Source organism: Rattus norvegicus, chromosome 1, assembly GCF_021556685.1.
Source record: "Rattus norvegicus strain SHRSP/BbbUtx chromosome 1, alternate assembly SHRSP_T2T, whole genome shotgun sequence".
NCBI classification, from domain to species: Eukaryota; Metazoa; Chordata; class Mammalia; order Rodentia; family Muridae; genus Rattus; species Rattus norvegicus.
The window spans coordinates 98,365,362-98,382,683 of NC_141534.1; the positions used below are offsets into that span (position 1 = coordinate 98,365,362).

A 17,322-nucleotide genomic window follows, 5' to 3' on the forward strand; every position below is an offset into this window, starting at 1 on the left:
CACAGGGCTGCTGGATCACCATAGGGGGCACGGCGTGAGGCATGGAGACGTCGTCAGATGATCCACTGCGGCGGATGGTCAGGATCCGCACTGATTACCACCGTGCACTCAAATGGCATGCTGAGGGATGACAGTCAAGTTCCCAGGGTTGCTGCACTATGACAGTGATGTAATGTGTTATATTAAATAGACTAGAAACTTGATAATTACCTAACATCCGTTCACAGGTGATGTGTTCTATCCGGCGTGTGGTTAGCAGATACTCCGTGCTTGTTGTAGGGCTCTACCAATTAATTAGCTGTTTTGATTGGGTCATGGAAACATACTTTTAATGCGGGTAGGCTTTTTCACAAATCATCTCATTACTTTAATAGGGCTTTCAGTGTGTGTGTGTGTGTACACCGGTGCACGAGCATGCTCTCCATGCATATGTAAGAGGCCAGGGTTGAAGGGTCTGTTTCTCTGGCCTTCACCAAGTCCCTCTGGAGGGCTGGTATGAAGGGAGAATGTACGGTGGCTCCTGGTATGTTTCTTTTGCTGGCACAATGGACAGGCACAATCCGTGTGACCTCAGGTAAAGGTGACTGTCACATGGCGCGGGCTAGTAGGCTGACCCTCAGTGTGCAAGGGATGCCAGCCATATCTTCCAGTGCACTCCCCAGGTGTCCCGGGAAAAAATGGAATTTGGAGAAGTAATGAGTCAAATGAATCTGCTCACCAATCCATGGGTGAGGACCCGGGCTGAAAAGCCAGCGTGTCCTGTTCCTGAAGAAAGGCTGCCCAGAAACAGCCAGAGTCTAAATTAGCTACTTTTCTGTTGCTGTGCTAAAACTGTACCCAGCAACAGCTTAAAGAAGAAAAGAGTTTATTGTGGCGGATTGTTCTTGAAGGCTACACTTCAAAATGGCAGGGAATGCAAGATCACAAGCCGCTGGAGCAGGAAGCTGGTTGATCCACAAACAGGAAGTAGAGAGCGCTCCGGCAGGAAGTGGGGAGAGGCTGTAGCTCCTCAAAACCACACCCACTGACGACTTCCTCCAGCAAGCTCCACCTCCTAAAGGCTCCTCAACCTGCCCAAACCGTGCGCTAACCGAAGACCAAATGTTCAAGTATGCGTGTCTCAGGGGTACATGTCTAATTCAAGCCACCACACCCCAAGCCCTGCTGGCTTCAGGGAGCTTTTTGGGGTGCACTTTTAGTCCCAGATTGGATTATAGGAGCATTCTTTAATGGCAGCAACGATAATCAGTGATACGAGGCCAGACAGCTTCTCCTTCATCCTCTGACCGTGGGCAACTCCCCGCTGTCTGTACAATTCACCTGCCCCTGCGCGTGCCGCGAGCAGTGACTCAGAATCAAACACAAGCGGGCTCTGTGAGCTTCAGACTGTTCATAGAAATAACCCCGCTGTCTTGAGTTCAAGGAGGATTTCGGAAACATTGGAGCCCAGGATAGTGGCACGTGCCCGGAATCCCAGCAGTGGGGAAACCAAAGCAAGGGAATCTCAAATTTAAAGTCAGCCTGTGTTGCGCGCGCACAACACACAGTATAAATGTAAAAGGTAAAGTTAATACTCCCTGTAACCTAAGTTAGTATTCCTGGGCTTCTTTGTGGACAGGGATGCAGGAGCCAAGGTCTTAAGCCATCACTGGAAGGCTACAAGAGGCCCGGGAAACTGTATCTAATGTTTGAAAGACCTCAGTGGTGGGAAGCAGAGCTCCCTTGGCATGCACACTTTCTTCATACGGCATCACATAAGAGTATCCTGACGTTTTGTTGTAGTCCTTTGGTATTATTTTGTGAACATTTTCCCATAGTTCTGGAAACTGGAAAACGTTACAGAACAGGGAGTGTTGGCGTACACTTAATGACTTGGGAAGAAGCTGAGGCAGGAGGATTTCAAATTCAAGTCCAGCCTGTGCTGCATAGTAAGACCATTTCTCAAAAGCCAGAACCAAACCAAAATGACAACAAATCAACAAAACATTGTGATTGCTGTTTGAGGTTCTAGAAGACTCCTATGCCATAATTTACATTGATGAGGTTTCCCCTAAATGTTCACAATATAAACAACAGCTCCGTTGACATCTTGGGGCATGATTTCTATTGACACGTGATCCTTTTTCTGGGAGCGGTCTCTAGAAGTAAACTTATTTGAGTACAGAGATGGTCAATTTGATTATCACCTTGGCAGGCTGGAATCACTTAGGAGGCAGGTATCCGGGGCATGCTTTCAAGGGGTTATCTAGGTAGAGATTCGAAGACTCGCCACCATGGGTGGAACAGCCCACCAGCTGGCGTCCTGGACTGCATGAAAGAGAGCCAGCTTGTAGAGAGAATAACTTATGTCTGTAAGGATGTGGCACCTGTCAATAATAAATCTAACGGCCTATGGCTTAGGCAGGAAATAGGAGGTGGGACATCCAGGAGGCAGAAAGAATTCTAGGATAGAGCCAGACATGGGAGGAGTCCCCCGGGCACAGATGCACGGTGCCTGAGCACAGGTGACCAGCCACAGAGCAGAATGTAGGTTAAAATAAATGGGTTATCATAAGTTATGGTTCTAGTCAAAGAACCTATCTACATGGCCAAGGCATTTATAAATATATTTTAATTTATATTTATAAATATAAATTAAATTTATATTTATATAAATTTATATTTATAAATATAAATATATTTATAAATATATTTGTGTCATATTTCTGGAAGCATGAGGCTGGGAGGCCTAAGGACCAAACTTCTACAACCAGCTGAGCATTAATGTCCCCCCCCCCCGCCTCTAATTTTTTTTTCTTTTTTTTTCGGAGCTGGGGACTGAACCCAGGGCCTTGTGCTTGCTAGGCAAGCGCTCTACCACTGAGCTAAATCCCCAACCCCTTTAAGATTTATTTATTTTATGTATATGAATACACTGTTCAGACACACCAGAAGAGGGCATCAGATCTCATTACAGATGGTTGTGAGCCACCATGTGGTTGCTGGAATTTGAACTCAGGACCTCTGGAAGGGCAATTAGTGCTCTTAACCACTGAGCCATCTCTCCAGCCCCCTCTCTCTGATTCTTGACTGCAGTATATGACCAGTAAGTATATGTTCATGTCTCCCCATCGCCCACCCCCCAGTCTCTCCCACCCCACCTTTCCTGCCACAATGCACTTCCCTCCAACTGTGAGCCAAACAAAGCCTCCTTCCTCAAGTTGCTTTGGTCTGGTATTTTATCTGACCACGTCCCTTTAACTCCCAGTTTAGCTTTTCTTCTTTGACATCCTCATCTTGCTGAGTTAGCCTTCTCTTAGTACCCAGCCCACCTCCTGTCCTGGCGCTGCTTCCATACAGAGAAGGAGACCTTGGTGCGACCACCACCCTCAGATGGGCGCTGCCAATACAGCTTGTAGGCTGCCGAAGCCTGTAAGCACCAGCTGGGCAAGTGAACCTGACCAAAGAGATGGAACCAAGGTAAAGCCTTCGGCTGGCCTGTCAGCCTGTCAGTCGGTCGGTTGGTACCTGGCTCCCGGAGTTGCCTCAGAGGTCCTGCATCCCTCCCATGGGGGAGCATGCACCTCCAGCAAAGATCGTTTTCCTACTCCCGTGACTGCCTGCGACGGGGCGGAGAGATTCCTCATGGTGTGGCAGAGGGTCGAGGGTTGCTGAGTGGGTATTTATTTATTGCCAGTCCCAAGTTGGCAGTGCCCACAGGGAGCTGATGCTCTCGGGAGTTCCAGGTTCGGGGACACTTCGCAAAACTCTCAGAGCCACCTCGAAAATCCTCTTGTGCAGTGACTACTGGAGCCCACCCACCCCTAAAACTCACCTTCTCAGAAATGCCACTGGGTTTGAGGTTTGGAGTCCTCAGACGCTATTTCCATCAAGTAGGACCCTCTTCTTAATGTATTCAACAGACATCTGACCATTGTGATAACCCTGATGGGCGGCAAGGGAGGCAAATTAGCTAAAAAGATGATTGATTTTTTTCTTTAGTGCAGTTTTATCTTCAACCTTTCCCAGCAATGTGCTATGCCAGGGCAATCATTTCTTCTCCCAGGTATTTGCCGGGGTAGAGATTGCACATCTATTTACGGCTGCCTGGAAGCTTCATAATTACAATATGGTCCAAGTGCCCATTTTCTTTCCCTGGCTACAAATAGGGATCAATCGAATTTTAAACGAGCGCTGCGGGGCTGGCTCCGGATCGTGACCTTTGTAAATGATTACGGCTCACCACTGTTGCTATCTGCCCAGAGAAAGCGAGCGGGTGGGCAGGCGGGCAGCGCTTTCTAACTGGCATTTGATCTGGATGCGAGCCAAAGACATTCCAGGTGCGAACGGACAACGGGCAGTGGGTGGAAAAAAGGCTTGTGGGCTTTTCTCCCAAGCCCGAGGACCCTGCCTCTGCCTCCCACCAGCCTGTTCTTCCGTGTCTCTTCCAGAGTTCTGTGCATGTTTTGTTTTTGTTTTGCTACATCACAGAACAACACATGACTGAACTGGGCTGGTCCTTTGGTGATGGGGAGGATGAATTCAGCAGATTCCTTGAAGCTATACTGCTTCATAGGAGAAAAACAAACAAACCCTTGTTTGGCAGAAGGAAGTTTGGTGTCTCCAATGGTAGTGAAGGAAGCCACGCCCACCTGCAGGTAAGCACACCATACTGGAAAAACTTAGGCCAGGGCTCAGCCTCGGCTCCTATTTAACTGTTCAAGATATTCCTAGAGCTAATCCTTTTGATTTGGGGTACAACAGTGTGTTTGAAAGCTTCAAGGCCCACATTGCTTTTTGAACCACATCTCTGAACTCAGGCCCCTCCTTTCGGAGGTGAAGGGTGGCAAGTCCGTCCCTGCCTCCTCAAAAGTCACGTGGGCTGATCCTGCCGGTGCACGCCTTTAATCCCGGATTTAAGGAGGCAGAGGCAGAAGGATCTCATTTTAATTTGAGGCCAACCTGGTCTACATAACAAGTTCAGAGGCCTCCTGACAGAAAAAAACAGAAGGAGAAAGGTTTATGTTTTCCATGGTTTCAAAGAATTTCACTCCATCACCGTGAGGGAGCCATGGGATGTTTACAGCGGTGGGAGTGCTGTTCGTGTGGTGATGGATGGATCAGGAACAGACTGAGGCAAGCATCGGGGGTGGCATTTAACCTTGAAAGACCCACCCTTTGGTCTGGCAAGATGGGTCCACTAGTAAAGGCATTTGTCATCATGCCTGACAGCTTGCGTTAAATCTGTAGGAACCACAATGTGGATGAAGAGAACCAACTTCCTCAGGTTGTCTTCTGACCCCCACACGGGCACCATGGTATGCATATGCACCTCTTCAAAATACAAACAGATAAATGTAATTTAAAATTTAAATTAAAAGACCTACTTCGTGGTGGCCCACTTCCTCCAGCCGGGCTCCACCCCCTAACTGTCACTCCGGTCTCCCAAACAGAGATGCTAACTGGGAACAAGTGAGTGTTCAGGCATAAGCTGGTGGGACACGTCTCCATTCGAACCGCGCGTGGCTTCGGTTTCCTTTGCCTTTTGGAATGTGTTTGCCATCCTTTTGCATGGACAGTGAGTCGAGCCGGCCATCTCCACTCGTGTTTGTCAGCCTCTTCTTCCGTATGTTCTAAAGAACGGTCTGCGATGGCCACACTTTTTGTTTTGAATGAGTGATGTTATTAAGCACATAGCAAACCAAAGTATAAGACTAAATAGCAGATAGATAGATACATAGATACATAGATACATAGATAGATAGATACATAGATAGATAGATACATAGATACATAGATATGATAGATGATGGATGGATAGGCAGATAGACAGACATGATGGATGGATAGACAGACAAACAGACAAACATCATCAAATCAAATACTCACAGCACTGAGCAGATAACTGGGGAAACTGGCTGAAGTCCCCAATCAAGATTTCTCTCTGTGGCTGAATGTCCACCACCTTCTTTCTCTCACTGAAGACACTTTTAAACCATAGATAAACAATAGTCACATCTATTGACAATAGTTTACCTTCTAGAAGCTAGGCCCTGCCTCAAAAAAAAAAAAGAAAAGAAAAGAAAAGAAAGAAAGAGAGAAAGAAAGAAAGAAAGAAAGAAAGAAAGAAAGAAAGAAAGAAAGAAAGAAAGAGAGGGGGGAAAGTGGAGCGTCGCTGATGGCTCAGTGCATCTTTAATCCCAACACCCAGGAGGCAAAGGCAGGTGGCTCCCCGAGATCCCTGAACACCTCTACAGAGTGAGTTTCAGGCCAGTCAGGCATACATAGTGAGACTTCATTTTAAGTAAATAAATATTTTTTTTGAATTTCACAGAGCTTTATTGGGTAGGACAGAGGGCCACATTTCTACCTGTTTACCCACCAAACATTTAAACTGCTATTGCTCTGAGATCCCTGGTGATCTTCATGATCTCCATTGGAGCTTGAAGAGAGTATGATCAGGAAAGCTCAAAGCTTCCTTCCTTAAGCACAGGCAATATTATTTACAGTTCACCTTCACACTGGAGATGAAAATCATACTGGAATCTATCACTAAACCAAATTTACTTTTCCTTCTTAAATGTCTTTGCTACACAGTTTCACTTTTCTGGTGACTTCTTGTTCTTAATTTCTTGGTGTATACAATGTCTTCATAAATAAATAAATACACAAACAAACGGGGTGGAGCGTGGGTGAGCGAGACACCTGTGCCAACCTCTGGACTCCCAGGCAACATCTCCAGCTAGCCTTGGTTTTCATGTGTTGATTGAAGCCCGGGGGAGGTGTGCTGTCATGGCTGTCTCTCTGCAGTCTCCCTGCGAGTGGACCTCTTAGCAAAGCATCAGGACGAGGTGAAGGGAGAGAACCAAACACTGTCAGCACTTGCCCTTGAGAACCGGAGAGTGGAACTTGCCTGGGTTCAGAGGGGATGCTGCTAAAAAAATTCCTTCACGGAGGCGGAGAAATAAACACTATCTACCCTTCCTCCCATGGTCCCAGTGATAAACTGAGCGTGATTCCTGGTTCATCCCAAACGACCGCTGAGTTTATTGGGATTCCTTGTGAGGCGTTATAGGCAGGAGTGTGGGAGGCCTTCAAGAAGCCACACTGGATGGTCTCCACCCACATAGATGACAACTCCCCAGCCCGCAAAGATGGAGACCCCCTCCCTATCTCCCATCAATATACTTTCAACCCCTTCCTGGGGCCATGTTCAATTTAGGAGAGAATTGCATAAAACTCGTTGGGCAGGGGTGTCTGGATACTCAGGTGAGGATCCTATAGCTTTTCCCACCACTCCATCCAAGAAGAGAGGTCATTCGTTAGCAACCCCAGCTGTGGTGATCTTTTTACAAGGGGGCACAGTCAACCCCACGAAGATGGCTGCGGTTTGGCTTGGAGGATTACCCCATAGAACGCGACTGGAGAGGTGACCACATGCCTGGATACCCAGTATCTTCTATGTCCCAAGCTTAAACGTCATTTCCAGGTTGGTCTTAGAAATGCAGCGGGACCACGCTCTGCACGTTTCCTTTGTGACCTTCCTTTATTTCTTGCATCTTGTTTGCTGGGGATAACAGTACTCGGTCCTTTCTAGTCGGTCCCATTGTGTGTATGTGTGTGTGTGTGTGTGTGTGTGTGTGTGTGTGTGTGTGTGTGTGCGCGCGCGCGCGCACAAGTCAGTGGTCGATGTCAGATGTCTTCTTCCTTGACTGCTATCCACCTTATTTTTTGATACAGTGTCTCTCACTGTCATTAACCAGCCAGCCTAGGCTGGTTTAGTGAGCTCCAGGGATCCTCCTGTCTCTGTCCCTCACCCCTGCCCCCACCCCCATGCACTGGGGCCATCAACGCATGCCACCATGCCTGGCTTTTTAATGTGGGTGCTGGGGTCCAAACTCAGGTCCTTAGGCTTGCAGGGCGGAGACTCACTCACCATGTGAGCCAGCTTACCCTCCCATCCCTGCCCTTTCAGTTTTAATGTAGAAATGCTGGCAGGCTCCGGTCTTTCAAGCACAGTCTATTTCAATTACACTATATCCAAGGATTACAGTGTGAGGCAGCCAGCTTAATCCCCAAATATCTTGTCAATCTGGAAGCATGAGATATATTTTGTGTGCTCTCAGGATGGGCTCCTTAATGCGTCCCTGGGTGCAGCGGCTGATCTGAGCCTAGAGCCAGCATTGAGAACTGCCATCCCGGAGCCCTGGGACTTCGCCAGACACTTCACATTCACCACATCTGGGGACTGGGAGCCATTCCGACCGGTGAGGATGCCCGGATGCCTTTGTTTGCGATTACCTTTGTGTTAGCACCCCGGAGAGCAGCGACTGTGCTGATTGCAGTGTTTACATGTGTACATGCAAGTGTTTTCTAAGACGCTTACATTAGTGTCATGTTTTGCAGCTGATGCAGAACAGCAGGACTTAGGTGAGAATCTGTAATGCAAAATCTACCGCTCCTGGGAAGAGAGGAAACAGAGCGCACGAGGCGAGTTCACCTCTGCCTTGGCGCCTAGAGTGTTAGCGGTTACTCTAAGTGGAAACATGGCCTGTGTCCTTAAAGGGTCTCATTTGCTCATAGTCACCAAGGAGCCTCCAAGGCAATGCCTCCTCTGCAGAATCCTGCTAATCCTATTGAGATATATACATATTCCTACATCTAGGCATTCTCACACACATATGTACGTATATATATGCATACATATCCATATTGATACACATATATATAAAAACATAATAAACACACATACATATACATGTGTGTATATGTGTACACACATATATGTACACATTTACATTAATATACACATACATAAATTCACATACACAAACACATACTCTTATACACATATACATATACATATTCATATACACATACATAAAACACATGTATAAACACATACTCATATATAAATACATATATACATATAAATATATACACACATGTACAATCCATATTCATATACACATACACATGCATTAAAACACATGTATAAAATATACTCATATGTATATATAAATACACATGTACATATGTATATACATATATGTACATATACATATATGCACATGTGTACATATTCATAGTCATATACACATACACATGAATAACACATATTCATATGTATATACACACATATAAACATACACATATTTACATTTGCACATCTCCATATTCATATATACATACACATGCGTAAAAACACGTATGGGTAAGCATACTCATATGCATATACATATATGCACATGTATATATATAAACATGTATATATTCATATAACATACACATATATAATACACATATGCATATACACATACATATACACATATACATATAAAATATATACACATAGATATCAGTAGTACCTGGTAGCCCAGAATCCTAGCTACTAAGGAGCTGAGGCAGAGGGATCACAATTTTCAGGTAAGGTTAGGCAACAGAGAGAGCTCAAAGATAGCTTGGACAACTTCTAAAGAGAGCAGAACTCAGGGTTGGGGATTTAGCTCAGTGGTAGAGCGCTTGCCTAGCAAGCGCAAGGCCCTGGGTTCGGTCCCCATCTCCGGAAAAAAAAAAAAAAAGAGAGAGAGAGAGAGCAGAACTCAGCCATGGACACAGTCTTACCCCATCCTTAACCTCTTCCCAGGCACTTAATCAGGATTCCATAGCTGTAAATGAAGGCTGATCCGGGCGCCAGCTCCTTTTCCAAATCAGTAAGGAAAAGACAGTTTCGCCGGTATCCCAAGGTTCGAGAACAATTCCCTTCTGTAATAGAGTAATCACACTAGCTTATCTCCAGCCCAGCCCAAGTTCCGAGGAATGAGTGCCTTCTCGCCTCTGCAGGCGCCTGATACATGTGGCATTCACACAGACACAAAGAGAAGCAGATCTTTCCAAAGATGGCTTGGGTACTGTTTCTTTTCGTGTGTGTGTGTGTGTGTGTGTGTGTGTGTGTGTGTGTGTGTGTGTGTGTGTTCGTTCTGCCTGCATGTATGTCTGTATGTCTGTGCACCCTGGTACGGAGGACGCCAGAAAAGGGGCATCAGAGACCCTGGAAATGGAGTTTTCGGACACTTATGAGCCACAATGTGGGTGCTAAGCTTAACTGCCGAGTCATCTCTCTGTAAGGGGAGGTGCTGACACTAAGGTCCGGTTCCCTCATTGGTTCTCGATGTGTTAATAAAGAAGGCCAGGAGCCAGTTGCTGGGTGGAAGTTACAGGTAGGACTTCTGGGACCCAAAAGGGAAAAGAAGCTCCGGGAAAGAGTAAGGGGCTTTTTTGTCTGCCATGCAGAACGAGAATCACGCAGCAATCATGTAAGATCTCCGGGCAGCCAGGGCCTGTGGCTCCTCCGTGGGCGGGTTGCCAGAGAGGTTTGGCAGGGGCTGATTGGAACTGGCCAGTGAGTTTGGGGAGGAAGGAGAGATGGAGATGGCGTCTTGGTGAAGGCGCACATTTAGGCAAGCTGTAAAATGACGGAGTGTGTGTCCTTCACGCATAGATTCAAGAGTCTCAGGTGGAGCCGAGCAAGCGTCTCGGGAGTGGGCTGGTGGAGCAGTCGACTCCCAGAGCAAAGGAGTAGGAAAGAGAAGCCGTAACATCTCTCCAGCCCCGCCCCCGGGGTTCTGTTTCAAACCATTTCCCCTTGGGTTAGAACATTTAAACATTTAAAACGTTTCCCTTGGGCTTTCCGCTGTAGCCCTGGCTCCAGGCGGCCCCTTTATTTCCTCCTCTCTGTGGAACCTCTTCTGACCTACTCTCCTCTTTCCCAAAGCTTCCTGCAACTTTGCCCTCCACCTGGCTTAGAGACTGCTCCAATCCTGCCCGCTGTCGGAAAGGTTTTTTTTTTCTACTTGGAAAGGTTTTCCGTCCCACCTTTGTGGCATGAAGTGGAAACTTAAAGGTTCTTTGGAAATTAGTTGGGGTTGGGGATTTAGCTCAGTGGTAGAGTGCTTGCCTAGCAAGTGCAAGGCCCTGGGTTCGGTCCCCAGCTCCGAAAAAAAGAAAAAAAAATTAGTTGTGTTGGAATCGTGTTTTGCTGGGGCAAACACGTGAAGGGGAATTTTCCTGAAGTGGACACAGTGATAGGATGTTTTGTTAAAGCAGACAGACACATGAAGTAACGTCTTGATAAAGCAGACACCAGTGAAAGGTTGTTCTGCTAAAGCAAACACGTGAAAGGACATGTGATAAAGGATTCTTTGCTAACAATATATGTGTATTGGTCTGCCTTACGTTGCGTCGTTGTCAGGACTCCCTAGAGAGAAATGAATGAAAACAAACTTTGGGGGGTGTGCTGAGGTTTCTTGCTGCTTCCGTGGACTTGGGCCTATTGGCAGAGTGATACCAGGTGAAACAGCCTCACGTGCTGAGTCAAAACACATGGTGAGGTAAGACCTGTGGAGGACACGTGATGTTTGGAGGGAGCATAAATAGGACACAGGGGATTGTGAGAGAGGCTTGGCTTGCTGGTAGAGCTAGCTGTGCAATGCTTGTTGGGCCTGTTGGTCTCTCTCTAGTCTTAACTGAGAGAACTCCTGGCATCCTAGCTGGTCCAAATCCCTCCTGCTGACTTGTGCCTGTTGGGCGGAGGCCTAGCTGTTCCTTTGAGGTTAGGCCGCTGCTCCTGCTATCCCAACACTACTGGACTGCCGATATGTTCGAGACGTGTTTTTGAGTGGATCGAGCTGTCACGCTCACCTGTGAACTGAACTGCTGCTTTCCTGACAAGGCAGATGGGATTTGCTCCAAAGAACCATTCCTAAACAGGTCCACTTCCCCTGTATCCTAATAACCTTTCCCACTACCTCTTGTGGGTGGTGGGCTAGAAGGGAGGTTAAAGCGTTTAAGAACCATCATTAAAAGCAGGATTAGAAAAAATTAAAGTTACAGAGCTGGCGTCTCCTGGTGGGTCAGCTCACAGCTCAGAGCACCTGCTGCAAAACGGCTGTCCCTGTTCACGGCCCTTATGCCGCCTGTCCCCTCATGTCACTTCCCACACCATTGACACTTAGTGTGTTCTTCATGGTGTTCAGAATGACATCTGAAATGACCTGGTTTGTTCGTCCATTGATACCCCTGCCTGAATTTAAATCTCCTGGGGACACATCCGAGTCTGGGACTGACTTATTCACACTGACCCCTGATGTTGACCCCATGCCTGCCACTTGGAAGTCAGTCTATGAACGGTGGCTCAGTGACAATCACAAGGTAGGCATTTAGCCTGTGTAGCCACTGGCCTGGGAGATAGCCCTACCACTTGAGCATGCTCAGTGCATGGAAAATGAGTTAGGATCAGAGGCCTGAGGCCTCACGGGCATTGGGAAAGTCTGTTTCATGTCCCCAGACAGATATCCTGGGAGAGATCTGCATCTCAGGTGTCCTCGGGCACCTGGTCCTGCCTCAGGCACTCATCAGCCTGTTGTTTACTACAGACAGACCCTTGTTGGGCAATGGGCCTCCCAGGACTCCGTATCACTCACCAGGGCTCCTATCTCTGAGATCTTGCTCCCTTCCCTTTTCTGCCCTGACCTCTGTAGATGGGAGCTCTCACCTCACTTAAGTGATTGAAGAGTTCTAGAGACTTGAGTGGTGACTGAATAGAAGTAGCACAGGGACCCCGGCTTGTCATTCTGGTCTCGGCTGTTCTTCCTGACCACACACCACAAGCTTTTGGAGGCTGTGGCATCACCCAGCCTGGAAATGCCTTCAAGTTTAAGGTTTCCTCTTCAGTCAGCGTGTTGTGTGAGCACTGGCAGAGCCAGCGACAATATACTGCAGTGCGAGCCTGTGAAGCAGGCAGAAATAATGACTACCTTCTGTCCATCGCTGGGGCCCTGGCTTATCAGTTACCAGTGCTCTTTCTACAGTTGTCGTTGTACTTTTGATTGAGGTCAGATAAGGGGTCAGCTTCTCACTTCACCCAGAGGGCAGCAGCCTGCCTCCCAGGCCTCCTCTGCAAGCCTGCACACGTGCACGCCTGTCTACCTGAGAACTCACACCAGTACACCTGTGTACCGGCACTCATGCACTTGCACACACGATATCCCACCCGTCCGCCTTCCTGTCTGCCTGTGTATACTAACTGTGTATATATAACAGACAGGCACACCTGCATACGTGCACGCATGATTCCTTCTCACCCGAAGACTTAGACACCTGCAAATGTATACACACACTCACTGTTGCAGTTACTTTCCTAGTGCTGTGGTAAAGCATCATGACCAAGGCAGCTTATAGAGGACGGGTTTATTTCCTGTATACAGTTCCAGAGGAACAATCTATTACCATCACGGTGGGAAAGTGTGGTAGCAGGTGGGCATGGTGGCCAGAGCAGTAGCTTGCAGGCATGGTGGCTGGCACAGTAGCTGAGGGCACACTCACATCTGGAACCTCAAACAGGAAGCAGAGAGAGCAAATTTGAGATTTTAGAGTCTCAAAGACTCCCCCCCCACACACACACACAACCCCAGTGACATGCTTCCTCCACACAAGGCCACACTTCCTAATCGTCCCCAAACAGTGCCAACAACTGGAGCCAAGCGTTCAAGTGCCTGAGAATACGTGGGACATCTCATTCCAACTGTTACACTCACAAACACCTGCAAGCCTGCATATAACACACACTACACACCTACACGTGTATGCCTGCACACCTGCATACCAGTAAACATGCAGAAACACATGCATGGACACTTACAGACTTGCATGCTTGTACACCTGCCCACAGCCTTGAGCCACCCATTCCTCTCATCCTCAGGCCCAGTGCCTACCTCTATGGGACCCCTGAGGTCACCATTCCCTAGTGAGGGGTGGCTGCTCTTGTCCCTCTTCCTGACCTCTTGCCTCCCGTACCTTTCCCTCTGCACTGGATACTCCACACATTCCGCCTTGCTTAGCTGAGCCCTGCTTGTGACGACCTAAGAGAGTAGCGTGTGGTGGCTGATGTGTGGCGATCCCTGGAGTCTACAGAGTGAGGATGAGCCAGCCCAGTGGGGAGAATCCCATCTAGTCTCGTTACTTAGGAAGCAGTTTCTGAATTTTCTCACCCACTCCGCTGTGAAATGGGATGGTGGTCAGCACCCACAGATCTGTGAAGACTCCTTGTCTCCATGCTGACAGCTGTTTCTTTACCTCCTGAGGAATGCTAAGAGAGTAAAGTGATTACTGAGCCAAGGCTCTGGCAGGAGGAATCAGAAGATGTGGAAAGGGCAAGCCCTTACAGATAAGAGCTTCAGGACAGGTTCCAGTGTCCTGGGTGTCGGTGAGCAGTGACTTCAAAAATGCATACAGGGCTGGAAGCATGGGTCAATAGTGAAGAGTGCTTGTGGCTCCTCCAGGGGACCCAAGTTCCATCCCTAGCACCCATACTGAACATCTCACAACCTCGTGTTACCTAAGCTCCGGGAGATCTGACGCCCCCTTCTGGCCTCTTGAGGTACCTGCACCCACATGCGTACACACCTCTACATAGACCCACGGGTAAACATAATTTTTAAAAATTGAAAAAACAAATCAAAACATCCTAAATGATAGGGCAAACGTTGTGTCAATCAGAAGTAAAAAAAAAAAAGGGGGGGGGGAGACAGTTTACCTACCTAGAGAAAACCAAGTGGATGTATATGACGCCGCCATCTTTCCTTCTGCTCCTCAGCTGCACGACCCTGAATATCATGGGCTACAACCTGTAAATAGAAGTTCCTTGTTACCATGGGTTTTTGCTCTCAAGGTCCACCCTCCTCCTAACCCTTTGCTTTTTCCCAGACTTAGGCAGAGCCATTCTAGCTGGGAAATAAGTGAGTTATTTTTAGTCCTTTAATGGTGTTCATGAACTCGTTCCTTCCTTTGGCCTCAGGCCCAGTGGGACCATCAAAGGGATTTTAATAGGAAGGTTGAAAAGGGAGAGGGTCCTTGCTGGCCACTTATTCCTTGATTGCCCCTCTCCAGCTAGAACCCAGGGCACTCCTAGGAAGCAGAAGCCAGGCCTCTCATTTGTTGCTACGCATTTCGTTTCAGATTAAGTTCATTTAAACAGAATGTCCCGGCCCCTCTCCCTTGTTGGAGAGGGCTGGCTCAAGCCAGAGGCTCTCTACAGACTCTGCCTCCCGTTCATCCTTCTGCTGATCTCACAACCCGTGCTCGACGCTCCCAAATGGATAGTGGGGTTTTCCCTGAATTGGTTGGGGCTGGTTTGGTGGAGAGCAAACACAGTTTCCCATACGTCAAGACTCAAGAAAACCTTTTTAGCAGAGATCTAGACCTGGACAGCATTCCTTTCCCGGTCCCTACCTCTGAGCAATCAGATTTATGAGGAGTGATGCAGAAATGTAGCCTACTGGGCCAACAAGATGGCTGGATGTAAAAGCTGCTTGTTGCCAAGTCTGATGACTTGAGTTCGATCCCTGATACCCATGTGGTGGAAGAGAACAGGCTCCTGGAAGTTGCCTCTGCCCTCTACTCATGTGCCCTGAGAACCTACCTGTTGTTGCCCCTTCACACATAAAAATAACCTCCGTGGATCCCCACAACCTGAGGAGGAGAATAGCTATCCCTTTCCTTCATGTGCTTCCATCCTGGGGTTTGAGTGGGGATGACTCTCAGCTGGTGACAGAAGTAACCCTCACTTCTCTGGGAAGTATACTCCCACCCCTGCCATTTCACCCATAAGACTAATGCCACACATGGTGAAAAGAAATCGGGAAATGCAAACAGAACCAAGGTGTCTGCCAGGACGACATTCCTAGCACCTCTATCTCTGCTTTCAATCTGTGTGCATGCATTTGTGTTGGTATATGCTAACGTGTGTTTGTGTGTGTGTGTGTGTGTGTGTGTGTGTGTGTGTGTGCTCACAGAAACCAGAAGAGCACATTGGATCATTTCTGCACACAGTGATTTTAAAAGGTCAAATGTCCATCAACATGGGTGCTTGGGCCAGGGAAAAGCTTTGTCATTCCCCAGAGCCTGATCCGAGGAAGGCCTTGCCATTCCTATGGGTAGGACACATTGATGTCTTTGCCATGACTGTGTTCATATCAACAATATTTAGGACTCCACGGTTCACCAAAAGCAATGATAGTAATAAAAATGGCAGTTGCAATAGTAGCCATAGCAACAGTAGTGACAGCAGCCAGGGAATAGTCTGTAGTAGCAGCTGTTGCAGGAGTAATAATAATGGTACCCTCACAGTGGTTAACAGTGGCAGTTACTGTAGCAACAGTGGTCAGGGGCAGTTACTGTAGCAACAGTGACAGTTACTGTAGCAACAGTGGTCCAGGTGTTAACAGTAGCGGTGCAGCATGTGTCCACCACACAGATATTGACTGCTGAGCAAATGCTTCTGTGACAGCATCCTTCCAAATTCAGTCTGCTGCTCTGTAAAGAGAGAGTGATGGCAGCCACGCCTAACTCCCAGGACTAATGCTGAGGACAAGGTGACTTTCCAGAATGAATAAGCCTCCTGCTAAAATCCGGTGATGGAAGTCATGCCTCCAACTGGATGTGTTATGGAGGGTCTCTGCTTATAATCTCTCCATAAGCTGGTCCACCCTTCTGAGGATAGGAGCTTTGGAGGTATTTCCTCCCCCTCCCCCTTTTCTCTCCTCCCCCACCTCTGTTACTACTCTTCTTGCTTCTGTTTCTTCCTCCTTCCCTCCCTTCTCTCCCTTCCTCCTCTCTCCTTGTTATTTTATTGTTTTATTCCCCAACAATAATACTGAGAACCAAGTCAGTTGGGGCTAGGTGGGCACTCAGATGGGGATCATGCTAGAGCGCCACCTCACTCTGGGTTTCCTCAAGGAAAACTGCAGCAGGCCTCTGATCCATTGATTAGCACAGAAAGCCAATAGCAGGGATCCACTGCTATATTTCTTAATTTTTCATTGTTTTCTTTTTTTCAGTGTGTTCGTGTATGCATGTGAGTTCATATGTGTGCACAAGCGCACATGCATGTGCATGTGTATTTGTAGTATGAATGTGTGTGTGAGTTCGTGTGTGTGTGTGTGTATACGTGTGTGCGTGTGCATGTGTACATGTGTGTAGGCCCACAGTTGATGCTGGAAATCATTCTCCATGTTTTCTTCTGGCTTTTAGCTTAGCTGTTGAGGCAAGGTCTTTCCAATCAAACTGGAAACTCTCCAGTACAGCTCATCTGGCTAGCCAGCTCACTCCAGGCACCCTGTCTCTGCAGAACCAGCGTTATAATTCAGCCATCTTACATACCACCCTGGGTTCTGGGACTCAACTTCTGATCCATGGGGACTTGGGGAGATACACTTGAACCACACTAGGAGGAGGACAGGTTAATAATGGAGCCGGCAGCAGCATTACCCTGACCAGCAAAGCTTC

General features: G+C 47.6%; 1 long non-coding RNA gene across 1 annotated transcript; it reads right to left on the minus strand.

Annotated features, from left to right (window-relative positions):
- Positions 1–13,215: 13,215 nt before the first annotated feature.
- LOC120099792 (uncharacterized) lies at positions 13,216–15,089 on the minus strand. The gene is made up of 3 exons (XR_015646319.1): positions 14,577–15,089; positions 14,028–14,125; positions 13,216–13,371 (listed from the first exon to the last, which is right to left on the minus strand). It is a non-coding gene; the product is annotated as an uncharacterized LOC120099792 (long non-coding RNA).
- Positions 15,090–17,322: the final 2,233 nt, after the last annotated feature.